Source organism: Balaenoptera musculus, chromosome 2 (genome assembly GCF_009873245.2).
Source record: "Balaenoptera musculus isolate JJ_BM4_2016_0621 chromosome 2, mBalMus1.pri.v3, whole genome shotgun sequence".
Lineage (NCBI taxonomy): Eukaryota > Metazoa > Chordata > Mammalia > Artiodactyla > Balaenopteridae > Balaenoptera > Balaenoptera musculus.
The window spans coordinates 144083415-144100929 of record NC_045786.1 but is presented as its reverse complement, the minus strand read 5'-3'; the positions used below and the strand labels follow the sequence as shown (position 1 = coordinate 144100929).

The following is a 17515-nucleotide window of genomic DNA, read 5'->3' as shown; positions in this document are numbered from 1 at the left end:
TACTTACCAGGAGAAAATATTTGCAAATGATGTGACCAAAAGGGCTTAATTTCCAAAATATACCAACAGCTCATACAACTCAATAACCAAAAAAAAAACAACCCAATCGAAAAATGGGCATAATAGACATTTCTCCAAAGAAGACATATAGATAGCCAGTGGACACATGAAAAGATGCTCAACATCGCTAATTATCAGAGAAATGCAAGTCAAAACTACAATGAGGTACCATTTCACACTGGTCAGAATGGCCATCATCAAAAAGTCTACAAATAATAAATGCTGAAGAGGGTGTGGAGAAAAGGGAACCCTCTTACACTGTTGGTGGGAATGTAAATTGGTGCAGTCATTATGGAAAACAGTATGGAGGCTCCCCAAAAAACTAAAAATAGAGTTGCCATATGATCCAGTAATCCCACTCCCGGGCATATACCCAGACGGAACTATAATTCGAAAAGATACATGCACCCCTATGTTCATAGCAGCACTATTTACAATAGCCAAGACATGGAAGCAACCTAAATGTCCATCAACAGATGAATGGATAAAGAAGATGTGGCATATATATACAATGGAATATTACTCAGCCATAAAAAAGAATGAAATAATGCCATTTGCAGCAATATGGATGGACCTAGAGATTATCATACTAAGCAAAATAAGTCAGAAAGAAAAAGACAATTTCATATGATAGCACGTACATGTGGAATCTAAAATACGACACAAATGAACATATTGACGAAACAGAAGCAGACTCACAGACGACCCCCTTGTGGTTCAAGGGGGAAGGGGAGTGGAGAAGGGAAGGATTGGGTGTTTGGGATTAGCAGATGCAAATTAGTATATATAGGATGAATAAACAACAAGGTCCTACTGTATAGCACAGGGATCTACACTTAATATCCTGTGATAAATCATAATGGAAAAGAATATGGAAAAGAATATATATGTATAACTGAGTTGCCTTGCTGTACAGCAGAATTAACACAACATTGTAAGTCGACTATACTTCAATAAAATTAAAAGAAATTTATTCAAGGAAAAAAAATCGTGACAAATTTTGGAAATATAAGTTATAAGAAGGTTAAAAATTACATAACCCATAGGGGAGAATTATGACTATAGGAAGGAGTTTATTATTACTATACTACCCCGTTATCAAATATTGCTTATTAAACTTTTATCTCCCCTACAGAGCTGCTCCAGAACTTATTTGAAACTTCAACTTGGTTGTCTGCTTCTGACTCTCCTAGACTGTACAATCCTAGGGCCGCGGAATGCTGGTACCTGGGTACAGCCGGGGCCTGTGACAACAACGCTATGGCTTGTGTGATGGAGCGCTAATGGCAGCCAAGGCAGGCAGGGCTGCTCCTTGTGAAGTACCTGAGGCCCCATGTTTGGAGAGGCACTAAGAGGCCCCGACTTGTGGAGTCCTGGGGCATAATGGTAAAGGATGGGGCATTACTGAGAAGCCACATGTCCCCTTCTTACTATTCATCCCTTCTGCCCTATCGTGTTGCCAGCCTCTGGAGAAAGAAGGGCAGTACCTGCTTTGTGTGTGTGACCTTGACGGGAGTCAGTTCACCTGTCTGAGATTTCCTCTTCCCTAGATAAAGGGACAGTATGCATCTCTCAAGGTGGAGTTGAGGTCTAAATAAAGTAACTTTCCCCGAACAAGTCTGATACACTCCTACTTCATTCACGGCCTGGGCGTTTGCTGTTCTGGAACCTTCTTCCCTCAGGCATCAGCATGGCTTCCTCTCCCACTGCCTTCAGGTTCTTACTCAACTGTCACTTTCTCAGTGAAGCTTCCAGGACTCTCTTCAGTTAAAGAGTCTAGCAATTTCCCTCCCTCTCTCAGCAGTCCCTATGCCCCTTACCCCCTCCCTTGCTATATTTTTCTCCCACAGCACCTACCATTTGACATGCACTATGTATTTTTTCCATTTTTTTTTTTTCTATCATCTATCTCTTCCTTTAGAATGTAGGTTCCATGAGAGCAGGGATTTTTGTCTTCATTGCTCACAGCTGTATGCCCAGCCCTTAGAATAGTATCTGGTACATAGAAGGTGTTCCACAAATATTTACTGAGCGAAATAATACATATAAAAATGCACAGCACAGTGTCATAGCAGGTATTTAAATAAAAGCTGGTTTCCTTGCTTCCTTTTTGTTAAATTGTAAAATCCAGGATGTTTCAAGGTTCCAAATGACCCCAGGTAACTCCTTGAAGCTGGAATATAACAAGGACTCATAGAATCAGCCAGAATACTTGGATTCTGTATTAGTTTGCTTGGGCTGCCATAACAAAATACCACAGGCTGGGTGGCTTAGACAAAAGAAATTTATTTTCTTACAGTCTGGGGTCTGGTCAGCAAGTTTGGTTTCTTCTGAAGCCTCTCTCCTGGGCTTGCAGATGGCAGCCTTCTTGCTGTGCCTTCGTGTGCTCTTCTCTCTGTCTGTCTTTGTCCTCTTCTTATAAGGATACCAGTGATTCCACTAAGGCCCACCCTAACGACCCCATTTTAACCTAATTACCTCTTTGCAGTCACATTGTGAGGTCCTAGAGGTCACCACCTCAACATATGCCTTTGGGGGCGGGGAACACCATCCCCTCCAGGGCAGATGCTATCTATTCCTTGCTGAGCTCTGTGACGGGGTCGAATCCCCTCACTTCTTTGGGCCTCAGTTTCCTCCCAACTTGAAAATAAAATCTGTGGCTCTTGCTGCTAATACTGACAATAAATTGCTGACCTGCTGTTTTTCCTGTGAAAATCCCCTTGAGTTCTAGCACAACCAGAAATAAAGGAAGAAACAATGGCAGAAATTAAAGGCAGGTTGTCATCAAATTTACCCTTTTCCAACCCAGTATGCATGTAGTAGAGAGAGAAAAAAAAGTGAAACTCTGTCCAGTGTTAAAAGGAGAAATTTGGTTGCAGAACTTACAGTGGGAGAGAAGCAGGGCTGGAGGGAGAAAGAAAGAGAATTAAGCTTTACTCTGTACCAGAAACTGTAAGCTCACTGAATCCTCAACCATCCCATGAGAAGAATATTATTGTTATTAATATTACTTCAATTTTACTGGTGAGGGCATGGAGGCTCAGAATGCAGACTTGGGCTTTGTTATTTCAGTCCGCCTAGAACTCAGAGAGCCCACACATGTCACTCTGCCTACAGCAGTGGTTGAGCATGCTTTGGCACCTCCCTCACCTCCCCCCCTTCCTACCCAGCAATGCCCTGCTCCAGGTGACAAGGTGAGGAAGCTCCTGTTGGTTTTTGGATAGTTCTTAAAAAAATGACAAGACCAATGCTATTATTATTGTTTCTGATGTTGTTTTAGTGAATGGGTGATGTTCATTGAAGAAATGTCAACAGATATAAATAGGCAAAAAGAGGAAAATTCTAAAAGAATTTTCTAAATTCTAAAAGAATTCTAAAAGAAGCAAAAACGAATCTATAGTGACAGAAAGCAGATCAATGGTTACTTGAGGGGAAGTGGGGGAAAACTGCCAAGGGGCCCGAGAACATTTGGGAGAGATGAAAATGTTCTGTACCTTGATTTGGGTTGTTGTTATATTTGTACGTACTTTTGTCAAAACTCATTAAAACAGGTGAATTTTATTTTATGTAATTATGCCTCATAAAGTTGATTTAAAGAGAAAAAGAAATCACCAGTAATCTCACCGTCCAAAGATAACCATCATTACCATTTTGGTATTTTTCTGCTGCCAGGGCTTGCATATGCATGCACATACACACACACACACACGCACTCACACACACACAGTATCACACTCTACGTTCTGTTTTATTTTCTCTCTCTCAATAACATATCATGAAAATCTTTCCATGTCAATGCACAGAATACTGCTTCAGCATTTTTACGGTGGTAGAATACACCATTACGACAATGTAACATGATCTACTCAACCAATTCTCTCTGTTGGAAAATTAAGATGCTTCCAATTTTTCACTCTTATAAATTTCACTACCAGGAATATCCTTATAACTAATATTTGAGCACATCCTTAATTATTGCCACAGCATAAATTTCTACCAGTAAAATTACTGAGGCAAAAGAGGTTCACATTTTTGAAGGAATTTGATATGTCTTCCAAAACTGCCCTCCCTAAAAGCCATACCAATTTATGGGCCACCAGCCAACTCTCGGTCTTGACTATAGACCGGTCAGCATCATGGGTCTCCACAGAAACAGACACACGGTAAATCCCACCAATTGACATAAGCTGAAATCCCACAATGTTAGGAGTTATTGAAGTCTTACAGAGTCAGTGTCTCAGCCCTTAACTGGATTCAAGGCCCCAGAATGCTCAGGGATCTGAGACCACAGTGCTCAGTTAGGACTGAGGATATCCAGGACTCAAACTCAGCACTGAAACCACCACGTGATTTGCTGAAGTAGCATTGTTCAAGGGACCAGGAAAGAACCCACACACCATGCCAAACTCAGACGCTCTCTAACTCCTATGCCCACTTAATCTCTTCGGACCAAACCTTGTTCCAGAGCAGTCCTCAGGAGAGCCAAGGATCTGGGAATTTGCACATACTGTTGCAGTTATCAGTGAAACTCCAGTTGATTCCACCTTATTCCAATCCTTGGTTCTGCTGCTTGTGGCCTTGGGATGGTTATTTAACCTCTCTAAGGCTCAATTTCCTCAAGAGAAAATGGAGTCTGTAATTGTACCTATCTCATAGAGTTTTGGGAGGATGACATGAAATTCGGCAATCAAATTCGTTAGCAGGGCGCCTGGCCCTAAGAAGGTGCTGACACTTGCTTAGTATATTATTCTCACTTGTTGGCCCATCATATTCGGCTTCAGGCAGTAAAGGCCTGAGAGCAACAACTTCCCTCCCGTATGTTCTGTCCCAGAATCTGCACTAGTGTCTCTACAAAAGGCCAGCCACCATGCTTATTTTAGATCTGCCTAATGTCATCCATACACTAGGGATGTGAAACCCCATTCTTAGGAGAGGCCTGCCCACCCCGCATGCCTCCAGGACCAAATCTGACAAATATAGCAGAAATTATAGGCATCTGATTTAAGGCTACGTGTGTACACTTTGCGTGAGCCAAGCCCCAAACCCTAGTTCTGTTGCTGCATCAAAGGACCATCTCTCTTCCAGACTCCAGGCCCAGAGGAATCAGCAATTTGGGAGACAGCCCCCTCTTATTTTTAGCCTTAAAAACCCCAAAACCAACATACCAGGGCTCACCCAAGCGTCTGTCACAGCTGTTGTTTGATTTGGGTTGAGAAAATGACAGACTGAGTTCTGCACCAAGTACAGATGGAAAAAAAAAAGGGGGGGGGGGGGAAGGGAGTTTTATTTCCCCTCCACTGCCACCCTCCATACCCCCTCAACTCCTCCCCTAGGCCTGGGTGGACCCTGCCTGGGTAATCGTCCCCTGCTATATTTAAAAACCACAGATGTGTTTGGTAGAGACTTAATTTCGGGATTGCAGGCGGCGTCTCCTGAGGACAAGGGGAAAGCCGGTGCTACGCTCCCGCCTGCCCGCCCTCCCCGCCGCTGCCCGGAACTCCGGACTCCACGGAATCCAGGTCAGGACGCGCCGCCGTCTTGGAACTACCCCTGGCCGGTAGGCGCCGGGCGCCAGGCTCCAAAGATTGGGTGGGTGGCCGCGGGCTACGGGTTCCGTCTGCACTTGGTCCTTGGGGCTCTCTGGACGCGACAGGCGGACTCGGCTTCCTCGCTGCTGGTCGGGAAGCTCTCTGAAAATTACCCCCATCGGCGCGCGAGGATAAATATGCGCGGCTTGTGATTCCGTGCAGCTCTCTCGCTCCCAGCTGATAGGGTGACGTTGGGTTTGGAGGCTTGGAGATTGGCTTTTTGATTTGGCTTCTTCCTGCAGCTTAATGGGCAAAGCTCTCGGCTCGCCCAGAAACCAGACCCTCCGCGCGTCCCCTCCGCGCGACGAGGCCGAGACGAGTCCCGCGGTGACGGCGTGCAAGGCGGTGAGCCGGCGCGCTCCCAGCCCCGGGAAAGCCCCGGCGCCGCGACCGCAAGCCCCGGGCCCTCGGAGCCGCCAGGGCGCGCCGGGCCGCTCGCCTTCTTGCCCCTCCCGGCAGGGATCCCCTCGCTGCCTGCGGCCGGGACTCCGGGCCTCTTCGGGGCTTAGTCCCGAGTCCGCCCCCGGGTCGGGGTTTTCCGGGGGGGTCTTCGGAGCGGTTCTCCCTGCTCCTTAAAACAGCGCCGAGGGACCCCTCCCCAGGCCCCCTGCTCTAGCCCCAGCCCTCGCACTCCGGATGCGCTGCCCCGCAGCTCCCTGAAAGCCGCTAGCCCACGAGCCCGGCCGGTGGGCGGCGGCGGCAGACTGACATGCCCCGGACGCGGCTGCGGCCGGCGGGCAGCCCGCGGGGGCGATGAGCCGCTGCGGCCGGTGAGGAGCCCGGCGGCGGGGGCATCGCGCACCTTCCTCACCCCCCTCACTTGCCCACCCCTCCCGGGAGATCGAGAGGAAACGGTGAGTGACGGGGAGAGCCTCCTGCCCTTCCCCCTCAACGGGCGGCCGAGGCCGGGGAGGCAGAAGTCGGGGGGTTGGGGATATCCCCGTGAGGGTTCCTGCTTGTGAATAATGGTGCTAATTAAGTTCTTTCTCAAGATCATTCCTATGAACTGCCTTCCTGCGGGTTGAGTGTCAGAAGAGGTGGGGGGGGGGGGGGAGGGTGCCCCGGAAAGTGTACTGGGCTGCCTGCGGTGCTGGGGGCGGGGGGCTGGCGTTCTGGCGGAGTGAGCGTCTACCGGGGGGTGCGGGGGGCAGCGCAGAAAGAGATGGCTGGGCTTGTGCGTGCAGTCGGGTCGTGGGTTTGTGGGGTTACCGGCAGGGGCGCGTCAGGGAGGCTGAGTGCTGTGCTGCATGCTGGATGAATGTGTGCATGTGTGTGCGGGCTGCGCCAGGGCGTGCTGAGCTCCCGGGGTGGTGAGCGCCCGCCGGGTTTGGGGGCCAGGAGGGGAGCGCGTTACCCGCTCGGCGCGCGCCCGCGGGTGCAAACGCACGCGCGCACCCAACCTCTGGACTCCACCGCCGCGGGTCGGGAACTGCAGCCCCAGCGCACCAGCCCGCGGCGGCCAAGGGGGCGGGGAGAAGGAGGGTTTCTCCCGGCCTCTGTTCTCCCGTACGCGGTGGTCTGGGCGGGCCGGGGCCGGGTGGAGAGCGGTGAAGTGTGTAACTACCTCGCCCTAATCCGTACCCCCCTCTCCCCGCCTACACACCCCTCACCACCACACACAAACACACACACACACACACACACACACACACACGCACACACACACACACGCACGCACACAGCCACAGGCCCTCATTCAGAGGCTAGCCTGCTCCTGCAGACCCTGCCTGACCTGCCCCGAGGACCCGAGCCACTGGAGGAGATGAAGAAAGCAATTTGTTCCCGGGGGGAAAAAAAGCTATCTTTCCTCTTTATTCATTGCGTTTTATTTTTAACCGTGGAGGGAGGGGGTGGGGGCTTTAAATAGAACAAACGCCTTTAATGCAGTGCCATAAATTTCCCCGCGCCCTACCCGCCTGCCTGCCGCCTGTCTCTCTCTGTCTCTCACTCTCTGGCTCTCTGGCTCCTGATGATTAAAAGCAAACGCAGAAGGTCTGGTGGTTCGGTCCCCTGGGCAGAAAGACTGAAACTGGGGCTAGTTTAGCAGAAAGGCAGGCCGCAGCTGGGAGCAAAGCTCCAAGCTCTTAGGTGGGGGAGAAACACCCCAAGCGGAGGGAGTTGTGGGGAAGTGATAGGAGCACATCCGGCCTCCTGGTGGGACACGAAAGGGAAGCCTCTGGGCCTTGGGGTGACCCGGTGCCTCGCAGCCGCGTGTGATTAATCTCCGCAGCTGTTGTGCCCTGTCCACTCGAGCTGAGCTCTTGTTTACCTCGATTTTCAAATATAGCTGCTGCGCCCTGCTCTCCCTGACAGAGGGGATCAGCTCACTCTGGGCGCCTGTCCACCTGCCAGCCCTTCTTGTTGCCGGCCTCACTGGATCCAAGTTTGAGAGGAACCTGCCCCTTCATGCCTTGCAGCTCTCCACGTGAAGACGGTTGAGCATCAGAGCTGGGGGTGACCAGGTGTGGCCCACCAACCCCTCCCTGCAGTCTGCAATTCCTGTCTGCAGTCTGCACATACAAGTCCACTCCACAACTTCCTTTTCCTTTAAATAAAATATAGATACAGGGTTGAAAAGAAGAAGGTGGGACCTGTAGAACTGAACTTAGTTGAAGTGGTTCTCGAACTTAATGAAGATGGGAAGGCTGTTCATGTGGTTTCCTCCACCTGGAATGCTTTTTTGCTCTTCCAACACTCCTAAATTCCAACTCCGTCCTTCTGTAATGTACTCCTATTCGTCCTTCAGCCCTTAGTTCATTGGTGACTTTCTCAAGGAAGCCTTCTGTACCTTCCCTGACTAGGCCAGATCCCCTTATTTTACACACTGAAAACTTGAACCTAATATTTTGAAGTAATTTAAAGATGCACATTCAATTTACTTATGTGATTGAGTAATGTCGGTCACGCCTCTGGACAGTAAGCTGCATGAAGGGAGGAAAGATAGCTGGTGTTTATTCACATTGTATCCCCAGGGCCTGGCACTGTGCCTGGCATAGAAGAGCTACTCAGTCAACGTTGGGTGAATGAATGGACTTGGAGGAATGAGTTACCTCTCCTCCCCGCTCCTGCCCCTCTGATCTCTACTTGGGCGTCTCTTGCACTGCACCCCAGAGTCTCCTGGTCAGAGAAGGAAGAATAGGGTTAGCAAACTGACCCTGTAAAAAACACGCCCTTGCCCTGGGCTTGTCCCTGGGCTGGGACCCTGAAGCCGAGGGAGTGTCCTTTTGCCCCAGCCCTGCCCTGTCCCTGTGCGAGGCGGTCCCTTGTACCGTCCCTGGCATAGTTGCTGCTATTGTCCGTGGGTAGTCATTGTGGGCATTGTTCCTCAGCCTGCATGGTCCAGTCACTGCCCACAGTATGGATTTGGGGGAATGTGTCACACATTTTGGCTTCTCTTCAAGCTACCAAGGTCAGATAAGAAGAGAGAATAACTCCCTTTGCGCTCAAGCCTGGTTGCTTTGCTTAGAAGTTCAAACATTCGATGAGGTTCAGAAATACATAAGACTCCAAAAGAGAAAGCCTTCATTTATTCATTCAGTCAGTTATTTATTCAATAAATATTCAACAACCTACTCTGCCAGGCATTTGCTGGGTACTGAGGCAAATAGAATAGAATGGTCCCTTTCCTCGTAAATATACATTCGTTCCAGCAGGGGTAACCAAGTAGGGAACACATAATTAACATATAAAGTGATTCCTTTCAGGGGAGGGTAAATCTGGGGTGCTGTCCCTAGGAGAACTTCTAGGGACAGTTAATTCCAGAAAGACAGGATAGGGAGGAGTTGGCTTTGGTGAAAGCAGGGAGGGGAGAGGTGGTGGAGAAAGTGCTTTGAGTGAAGGGATCAGTATGCAAAGGCCTAAAGTGGACAAGAGCCCTTCCAAATGACTGAAGACTGAGGGTAAAATTCGGGGAGATGAGTTTAGAGAAGCTCTAGGGGCCAAACCTTGAAGGGTTTGTACTCGATGCTAAGGATTTCCACTGAGTTTCCAGGGGGTTTAGGAAGGTTTTTAGAACTGTAGTGCGTGGTCAGATTTGCATTTTAGATAATATGTTGAGACCAGAATGTAGAGAGAGGGAGGTAGGGAGTTAGGGGGCTGTTGTAGAAACCCAAGTGCATGGTCATCCTGGTGGCCTGTGAGGGAGGGTTAGGGGGTTCCTCTTTCTGTTTTAGCGTACAAACCAGAGCTGTCCTTCTAGGAAGAAGTTTCCCTATTTTCTTTAATGAGATTGGTTTACGTTTGGTTGTCTATTTGTTTTCTGTTTGTTTGTTTTTTTTAATGAATTGACATGTTTTTATTGATTTATTGACTTATTTTTTGGCTGTGTTGGGTCTTCGTTTCTGTGCGAGGGCTTTCTCTAGTTGCGGCGAGTGGGGGCCACTCTTCATCACGGTGCGTGGGCCTCTCACTGTCGCGGCCTCTCTTGTTGCGGAGCACAGGCTCCAGATGCGCAGGCTCAGTAGTTGTGGCTCATGGGCCTAGTTGCTCCGCGGCATGTGGGATCCTCCCAGACCAGGGCTCGAACCCATGTCCCCTGCATTGGCAGGCAGATCCTCAACCACTGCGCCACCAGGGAAGCCCTGTCTATTTGTTTTTTGGATGGCACTCTAAACCCAGCACTGGGCAGGACGCCTCAGGGGAAAGGAAAAATGGCTCCAGCAGGTGTAAGACACACTTCCTGGTCGACTGAGCTGCCCAGCAAGGCAGACCCCCAAAGATCTGAGGTCTCTGGGGGCTGGGGAAGGTCTCAAGCAGGAGGGTAGTGGATTTAGATCCATATCGAAGTCCATAGAGACTATCGAACAAGACATCTAGATAGGAAGAATCACATGTGTATGTATATGTATATTTTTTATAATATGGAGAGTGAATAAAGGCTAATTCCCGAATCAAGTGTATTCAGATGTGGTATACAGAGTTGTGTCTATTAAGAAAACAGCTCTTGGAATGGGCCAGATAGCATTTACTGCCTTGATAGCTGAATGGCAAATAGTGCTTTCCTGGTTGTATACAGGAACGCTGGGTCATGTAGGGACTGGATCCAGAAGTGGGACTGGAAACTGTTTTCCTGCCCTGGCTTGCATGTGGCCATTTCCAAATCACTTGAGGAGAGGACCTCCCAGTCATGCACTGCTTTGTTCATCCTAGAGAATGAAGCCAAACAGTGTGAGCTTGGCCAACACTCTTCCTTTGCCCCCTGATCTCCCAACTTTGTCCCTCATCCTTACTTGTCACTGGTCTCACAGTAAAAAAAAGCTCTCCCTTCCCTTCCTGCACAGTGGCCCTCCTGCCCTGTCTTCATAAACTTGCCCTGAGCTCTCTCTTTTTCAGCATTGAATCTCCTCCTTCTAACGGTAAGCATGCTCAACAAACCCCATCCTGACAAGAATATCACTTTGTTCAATTCCTCCCCCGTCATTTTCTCTTCCCATCTTGCTTTCAACAGACTCTTGAAATTTTAGAGTAGACATCTGTGTCTATTTCCCCATCACTCATTCATTCACTTAGCCCCTTGCTTTCTCACTTTTTTCTACCTCCTGCCCAACTATCACCCACCAAGCACTTCTCATTCTCCCAAACATAATAACTTCTTCCTGATTCCCCCCAATGCCCGTCAGATAAGAATGATCATTAGCTCCTTGAAACTTTCTCCTCTTGGCTTCTATCACACTGAACTCTCCACTTACTCTCTAGGTGGTCCCTCTTCCACCTCCTCTCCAAGATCCTCTCCTCCCTCCCAGTTTTCCCCTTCTACCTTATCCCTCAGCATCTTCCTTAGTGGTTTGTGCGTGGAGAATTCTCAGTCAAGGACTCTAGCTCTCCAAGCCCAGCAGCTTGTTTCCAGCCACTTGCACAATATCTCCCACAGGATGTCCTGTCAGCCCCTCAAACTGAATCTTTGCTAAACTGACATCTCTGTCCTTAGGAGTTGCTCTTCCTGACTTCCCGCTTTCTATTGATGGCATCAGACAACTTCCGGTCACCCTGGCTGGAAGTCCCCAAGTTTACCTATGACTCCGCCCCCTTGTTATCCGAGAACAGTAGTCCTCCCTTAACCACACTTTCACTCTTTGCGGTTTCAGTTACCCGTCAACTTTGGTCCGAAAATATTTAATGGAAAATTCCAGAAATAAACAATTCATAAGTCTTAAATTGTGCACTGTTTTGAGTGATGAAATCTGGTGCCATCCTGGGCCCATCCCTCCCCAGATGTGAACCATCACTTTGTCCAGCGTATCCCTGCCCATTAGTCACTTTGTAGCCGGCTCAGTTATCAGATCGAGTGTCGCGGAATCGCAGTGCTTGTGTTCAAGGGACCCTTATTTTACTTAATCATGGCCCCAAAGCACAAGAATGGTGATGCTGGCAATTCGGATGTGCCAAAGAGAAGCCGCGAAGTGCTTCCTTTAAGTGAAAAAGCGCAAGTTCACCACTTAATAAGGAAAGAAAAAATCCTATGCTGAGGTTGCTAAGATCTACGGTAAGAACCATGAAATTGGGAAGGAAAAAGAAATTCATGCTAGTTTTGCTGTCGCACCTCTCTCACACTACAGAAGTTACAGCCACGGTGCGTGATAAAGTGCTTTGTTAAGATGGAAAAAGCATTAAATGTGTACTATAAGGTATTTTGAGCGAGAGAGAAAAAGACTACATTCACATAACTTTTATTAAAGTGTATTGTTATAATTGTTCTATTTTATTATTAGTTAATGTTAATCTCTTACTGGGCCTAATTTGTAAATTCAACTATAAGCATGTATGTACAGGAAAAAAACGTACTATATGTAGAGTTAAGTACTATCTGCAGTTTCAGGCATCCACTGGGGGTCTTGGAATTTATCCCACAAAGATGAAGGGGGACTATTGTATGTCTGTTAAGTTCATTCCTCTCTTCTCCATCCCTACTACCACTACCTCAGTACAGAGTTGATAACATCTTACATAATAATAATGATAATTATAATAATAATTATGATTATAGCAGCCAACATTTGTATGTTTGCAACAGAATCTGTTGCAAGGTGCCTAACATTGATTTTTCCCATTCAATCCTTACCATACCTGTATGAAGTAATTATTATTATGATACTATAAACAATAACTTTCTAACATCTTCCCAACTTCATTCTCCCAGTCCTTCAATTCATTTTAGCGACTGTTACGAGATTCCCCTCCTAAAACACCATTCTAGGCTTGTCATTTTCCCACACAAAAAAATCCTGAAGGTCCTTCCATTTTTTGCAGCAGTCCAACTCCTGGTATTCAAGGGCCTCCGTGGCCTGGTTCACCACTCCACTTATAGTCTCACTTTTTACAATTCCCATGTAGGCATATAAGTACACTTGTCCTTTCGTCTTCTGTGCCTTTGTTCATGGTTTACCTTTCACTAAGAATCCTACCCGTCCTTCAGTTTTCAGTTCAAATACCTCTTTCTGATGGGAAGGCTTTGTGGAGAAGCAGTCTCCTATTCTGAATATTTATAACACAGCATCTGTTTTTCATGAGACCCTTATATTTATTGAAATGCAGATTTTTAAAATTATTAAAAAAAATTTTTTTTTTTGTCTTGTGACTTACTTTCCTTCCTGGACCAAGTCCTTTTTCTCTCTCCCACTCCTTGTTGCATGATGCCTGAAACACAGTGGGTGTTCAATGAAAAATGAAGAAGTGAAGAAATGAATAACCTGCCTCACTTTTGAGGCATGTGAAACAAGGTCAAGAAAGGAATCTGTCCTATTTATCATAAAAGGAGCCAGTGATGGAGTCAAAAAATCAAACCAGGAGCAAGCAATGTGGTATCACAGAAGATGTGTTGAACGGGTAGCAAGAACATTATATTCTAGTTATTATCGCTTCTGACAACTACAGGCAAGACCCACTTCTTCTCTCTGGGCCTCACATTCGTTACGCTTAAAAAAAGGCTATGTTAGATGCGCTGATTTTAAGCTACCTCCCTGACCTGACAATTCTGTGTTCTGTGGGTCTTGTTCCACAGCCTAGAGATCACCTCCTACTAAGAATATTATTCGTGCTGACCGCCTCTTTTGTTTCAGAACCTTCCAGCTGCAATTTGAAGCCCCCAATTTGTTATCACATTGGGTCTCTAGAGGTCAAATGAGCAGCCAACCCAACTATCTGGATGTTTAGCCTACAAGACATCCTGAGCTGGTTAAGGGCCCTGATGGCCCGAGGTTGGCACTCCTGTGTGGAGTCCCTTCCCACTGTGACACTCTGGGCCATTCTCAGAATGACTAGTAGTGCTCGGTCCCCAAATGCTCCAGACAATTCTGTCTCAATTCCTGTGCTTCTGCTTTTCCTTTTCCATCCAGGAAGGATGTATTTGAATCCGTGTAGACTCTGTTGAGAGTCTACGTGGAATCACTTTGTCCAGCGCTTTCCAAAGGCTCTGCTCACTGCCTACCATACCACTGTACTCTCTCCCCTAGGATTCGGGAAGAATCATCTTGAGTCTGTGCCTTCCAGCCTCTCAGAAGGAACTAATGGGGGAGTCAACTTCGAGGAGAATCATTAGAGGGGTGGGGAGAAAGCACAGCTGTCAAGGCAGCGTCTGGATCTGCTGGGAGTCCTAGGAGTCTGCTCCTAGTACCCTCTTGTGAAAGGAGGCCCCAGAACACCCCTGGGGTTGAGTGTACAAGAAAATCCCCCAGCCACGTGTCAGAGAGAGTACTTTGAGTGCTTGCCTGAGTCCATTTGCTCTTCATTTGAGCAATGACATGACCTAATCCCATATTTTAACATTTAAAAATTAAGAGAAATTAAATGGCATTAAAATAAATCAGCCTCCTGGAGAATGTGCTGAGGAAAAGGTACATAAAAGCAGCTAATCACCAGCTTCCCCTTGATGGGTAGGCAACAGGGCAGAGGGATGTCAGCCCTCTCTCTGTGGATAATTCCAAAAGATAGAGCCCAAGTGGTTTTCTCTGGGGAACAGGGAGGGGCGGGAACAATGCCCCCTCAGGCTGTCCTGGGCCCCTGGCCCAGCCCTGATTTCCTTTCAGTGACAGGGGATGTTGTCTCTTGGTCTTGCCTGACATGATACTTTTTCAGGCTTGGCGGAAGGAGACCCCTGGCAGCCGGAGGACCAAGGTTTGGTTCTGGCTTCATTATTTCTTGGCTTGGAAACTCTAGGCAGTGAACTGAGCCTCTGTTTCTTCATCTGTATGAACAACCTCATGAGGATTAAATGAGATCATGTGAGTGAGAAGGCCTTTGTCAATTGTTGGTACAGACTATCACTGGAGATTTGTTGAGTGAATAGTGTACTATGAATGTTGGTTATCATGAGGCCACACACTCTGGAGGAAAAAAAGTAAGGTGCCCATGAGAGGGCTAAGGTGGAGAGAATGAAATGTGCTTAGAAACATCCTCACAACCACCCTCCAGATACTACTGTGGTCCTGTTGGTGCTTTCAAACGAACAAAACTGGCTGTTCTCTGAGGTCATTGGCTTTAACCATTTACCTTTCTACCCCAAGGCTTCCCAGGAAGCTTGACATCTCCCCTCACAGGTGCATCTTTCCAAAAACGCTTATTCCTGCAGAGTGAGCATTGATCTCCTCAAGAAATACTGACACTCAGTCTGCCAGGCTCCAGTCAAGGCCCTGAGAATACTGTGGTGAACCAAAAGACCAAGTTTTCTGCTCCCATGGAGTTTATGTTCTATGATAAACCAGTGAACAAACAGAAAAACAATGATGATTTCAGTCACTGTGTGTGCTCTAAAGAAAAGGAAGAGTGGGACTTCCCTGGCGGTCCAGTGGTTAAGATTCCACACTTCCACTTCAGGGGGCACGGGTTCGATCCTGGTCGGGGAGCCAAGATCCTGCATGCCGCTCGGTGCGGCCAAAAAAAAGAAAGAAAGAAAAGGAAAAGTGGTGTGACAGAGTGCTGAGGGAGAAGGATAGGATCATATTTAGTTAAGATGAGGGCAGGAAGCCTCTGAGAAGGCGGCATCTGAGACCTGAATGAGATCAAAAAGTGATCTATAGAGATCTTTAGGGTAGAGGTGTTGCCAGCAGAGGGAACAGTAAATGCAAAGGTCCTAGGGCAGGTACATGCTGGATGTGTTCTAGAAACTTCAGGGAACTCCACCATAGCTGGAGTGGAGTATAGCGGCAGCAAAACGAAGTAGTGGGAGGTGAGGGTGGGAAGTTAGAAGTCAGTAGGGGGTGGGGAGTTCTGCAGAAAGAGAAGGTTGCAAAGAATGGCATGATCTACAGTAAGTCCCCTACATATGAACCTTCAAGTTGCGAACTTTCAAAGATTCGAACAAGCGTTCCATCAATGTCACGCGTGAGTGAAATTGCAGCTTGTCTCCTATTGCTGACGATCCTTCAGCTCTACCATCTCCCACCTCCTCTCCCTCCTCCAGTCAGTAATTCTTCTTGCCTGTTCACTCGATGCCAGCCCCTGTATGCCAACTGTTGCACTGTACTACTGTACTTTTCAAGGTACTGCACTGTAAGATTAAAAATGTTTTTTTGTGTGTGTTGTTTGTTTTTTATGCATTATTTGTGTGAAAAGTATTATAAACTTCTTACAGTACAGTACTATATAGCCGACTGTGTCAGTTGTGTACCTAGGCTGACTTTGTTGGACTTACGAACAAATTGGACTTAGGAACGCACTCTCGGAACGGAACTCATTCGTATGTTGGGGACTTACTGTATCTGATTTACATTTTAAAAAGACACGGTGGCTGTTTTTCTGGAGCGTAGACTGTAAGAGATGTGGCAAGACTGACAGCTTTGCCGTAGTCCAGGTGAGGTAATATTGGACCTCCAGTAGCTGGAAAAGAATGTGACACGCATTTGGCACCCAATAAACTTGAGAACACATTGAGGCAGAAATGATCGTCAAAGAACCTACAACTGTGATGGGCACATAGTAAATGCCTGACAAACTTTTTCATGAATCAGTGAGCAGAATCAGGCTTTCTTGTAACCCACGCTAGGATTTGAGTTCATCTCGGTATTTTGGATCTTCTAAAAATACTTTTTACTTTTCTAGCTGGCAGTATTTTGTAGGGGCAGTGCATTTTATGAGTTCATTTTCTTCTGTGTAAAACTGCATTCTCCTTTGAAAGAGATGTGAGAAATCTGACTCCACCACTTCCGGGGCGGTGTGGGGTGACGGAATGGCTATTCTCAGTCAGTGTTGGTAATTCCTAAAGCCCTGTGCTCACATTTGGAAACCGATCTTGTGTACTTTTCTGTGCACTTCTCCACAGCAGGGACCAGACCTGTCTCATCTCCGTATCTCCTGAACTTATCACAGTCAGGACTATTGAGCCAACACATGGTTATTACCTTGACTAGACTGAGGAGCATTCTGGTGCCTTGGTGGAGCTCTGGGGCCTTCTTGCTGTCTTCCTGGAGAGCCCAGAACTCTCCTGGCCTCATTTGTCTTACAGTCCCAGGACATCCCTAAAACTAAACAGGTATCTAAGTTCGACGGATTTGTGTTGAATTTTTCAGCTCCCATTTCTTTGGGCCTGGAGATGCCTGAATCAGGAGAACCCTTGTGGGACCAGTGGGACGACGAAGGTGCCTGATGTGGTTTGGTCCTGCCTGTGGCTCTTCATCCCTTTTTCACCATCATTTTCTATTTTCAGTTAGTCCTCAACATGTATGGATTCTACTTTTGAAAAAGTTCTAAACCCCTGCCTCTCCTCAGCGGGCCCGCTCTCATTGCCTGTGCTCAGGTTCTGATCATGTCTCGCTCACATACCTCAAGAGTCTCTGAACCGGTCTTCTGCCTCGAGTCTTGCCCCACTTTCGTTCACTTATCCAGTTTCCACATTGTCGTCAGTCTAGGGCTCCATACAAAGGAAAAACAATGATCTT

At 47.4% G+C, this 17515-nt stretch overlaps 1 protein-coding gene across 2 annotated transcripts in view; it reads left to right on the top strand.

Annotated features, from left to right (window-relative positions):
- Positions 1-5949: 5949 nt before the first annotated feature.
- The window catches only part of SLC8A3 (solute carrier family 8 member A3), a 160392-nt gene continuing 148826 nt past the window's right edge, over positions 5950-17515 (top strand). For both annotated transcript variants that reach the window (XM_036843744.1, XM_036843743.1), the window contains exon 1: positions 5950-6502. The gene's annotated coding sequence lies outside the window, so the exon portion shown is untranslated. The remainder of the gene's footprint in view (positions 6503-17515) is intronic.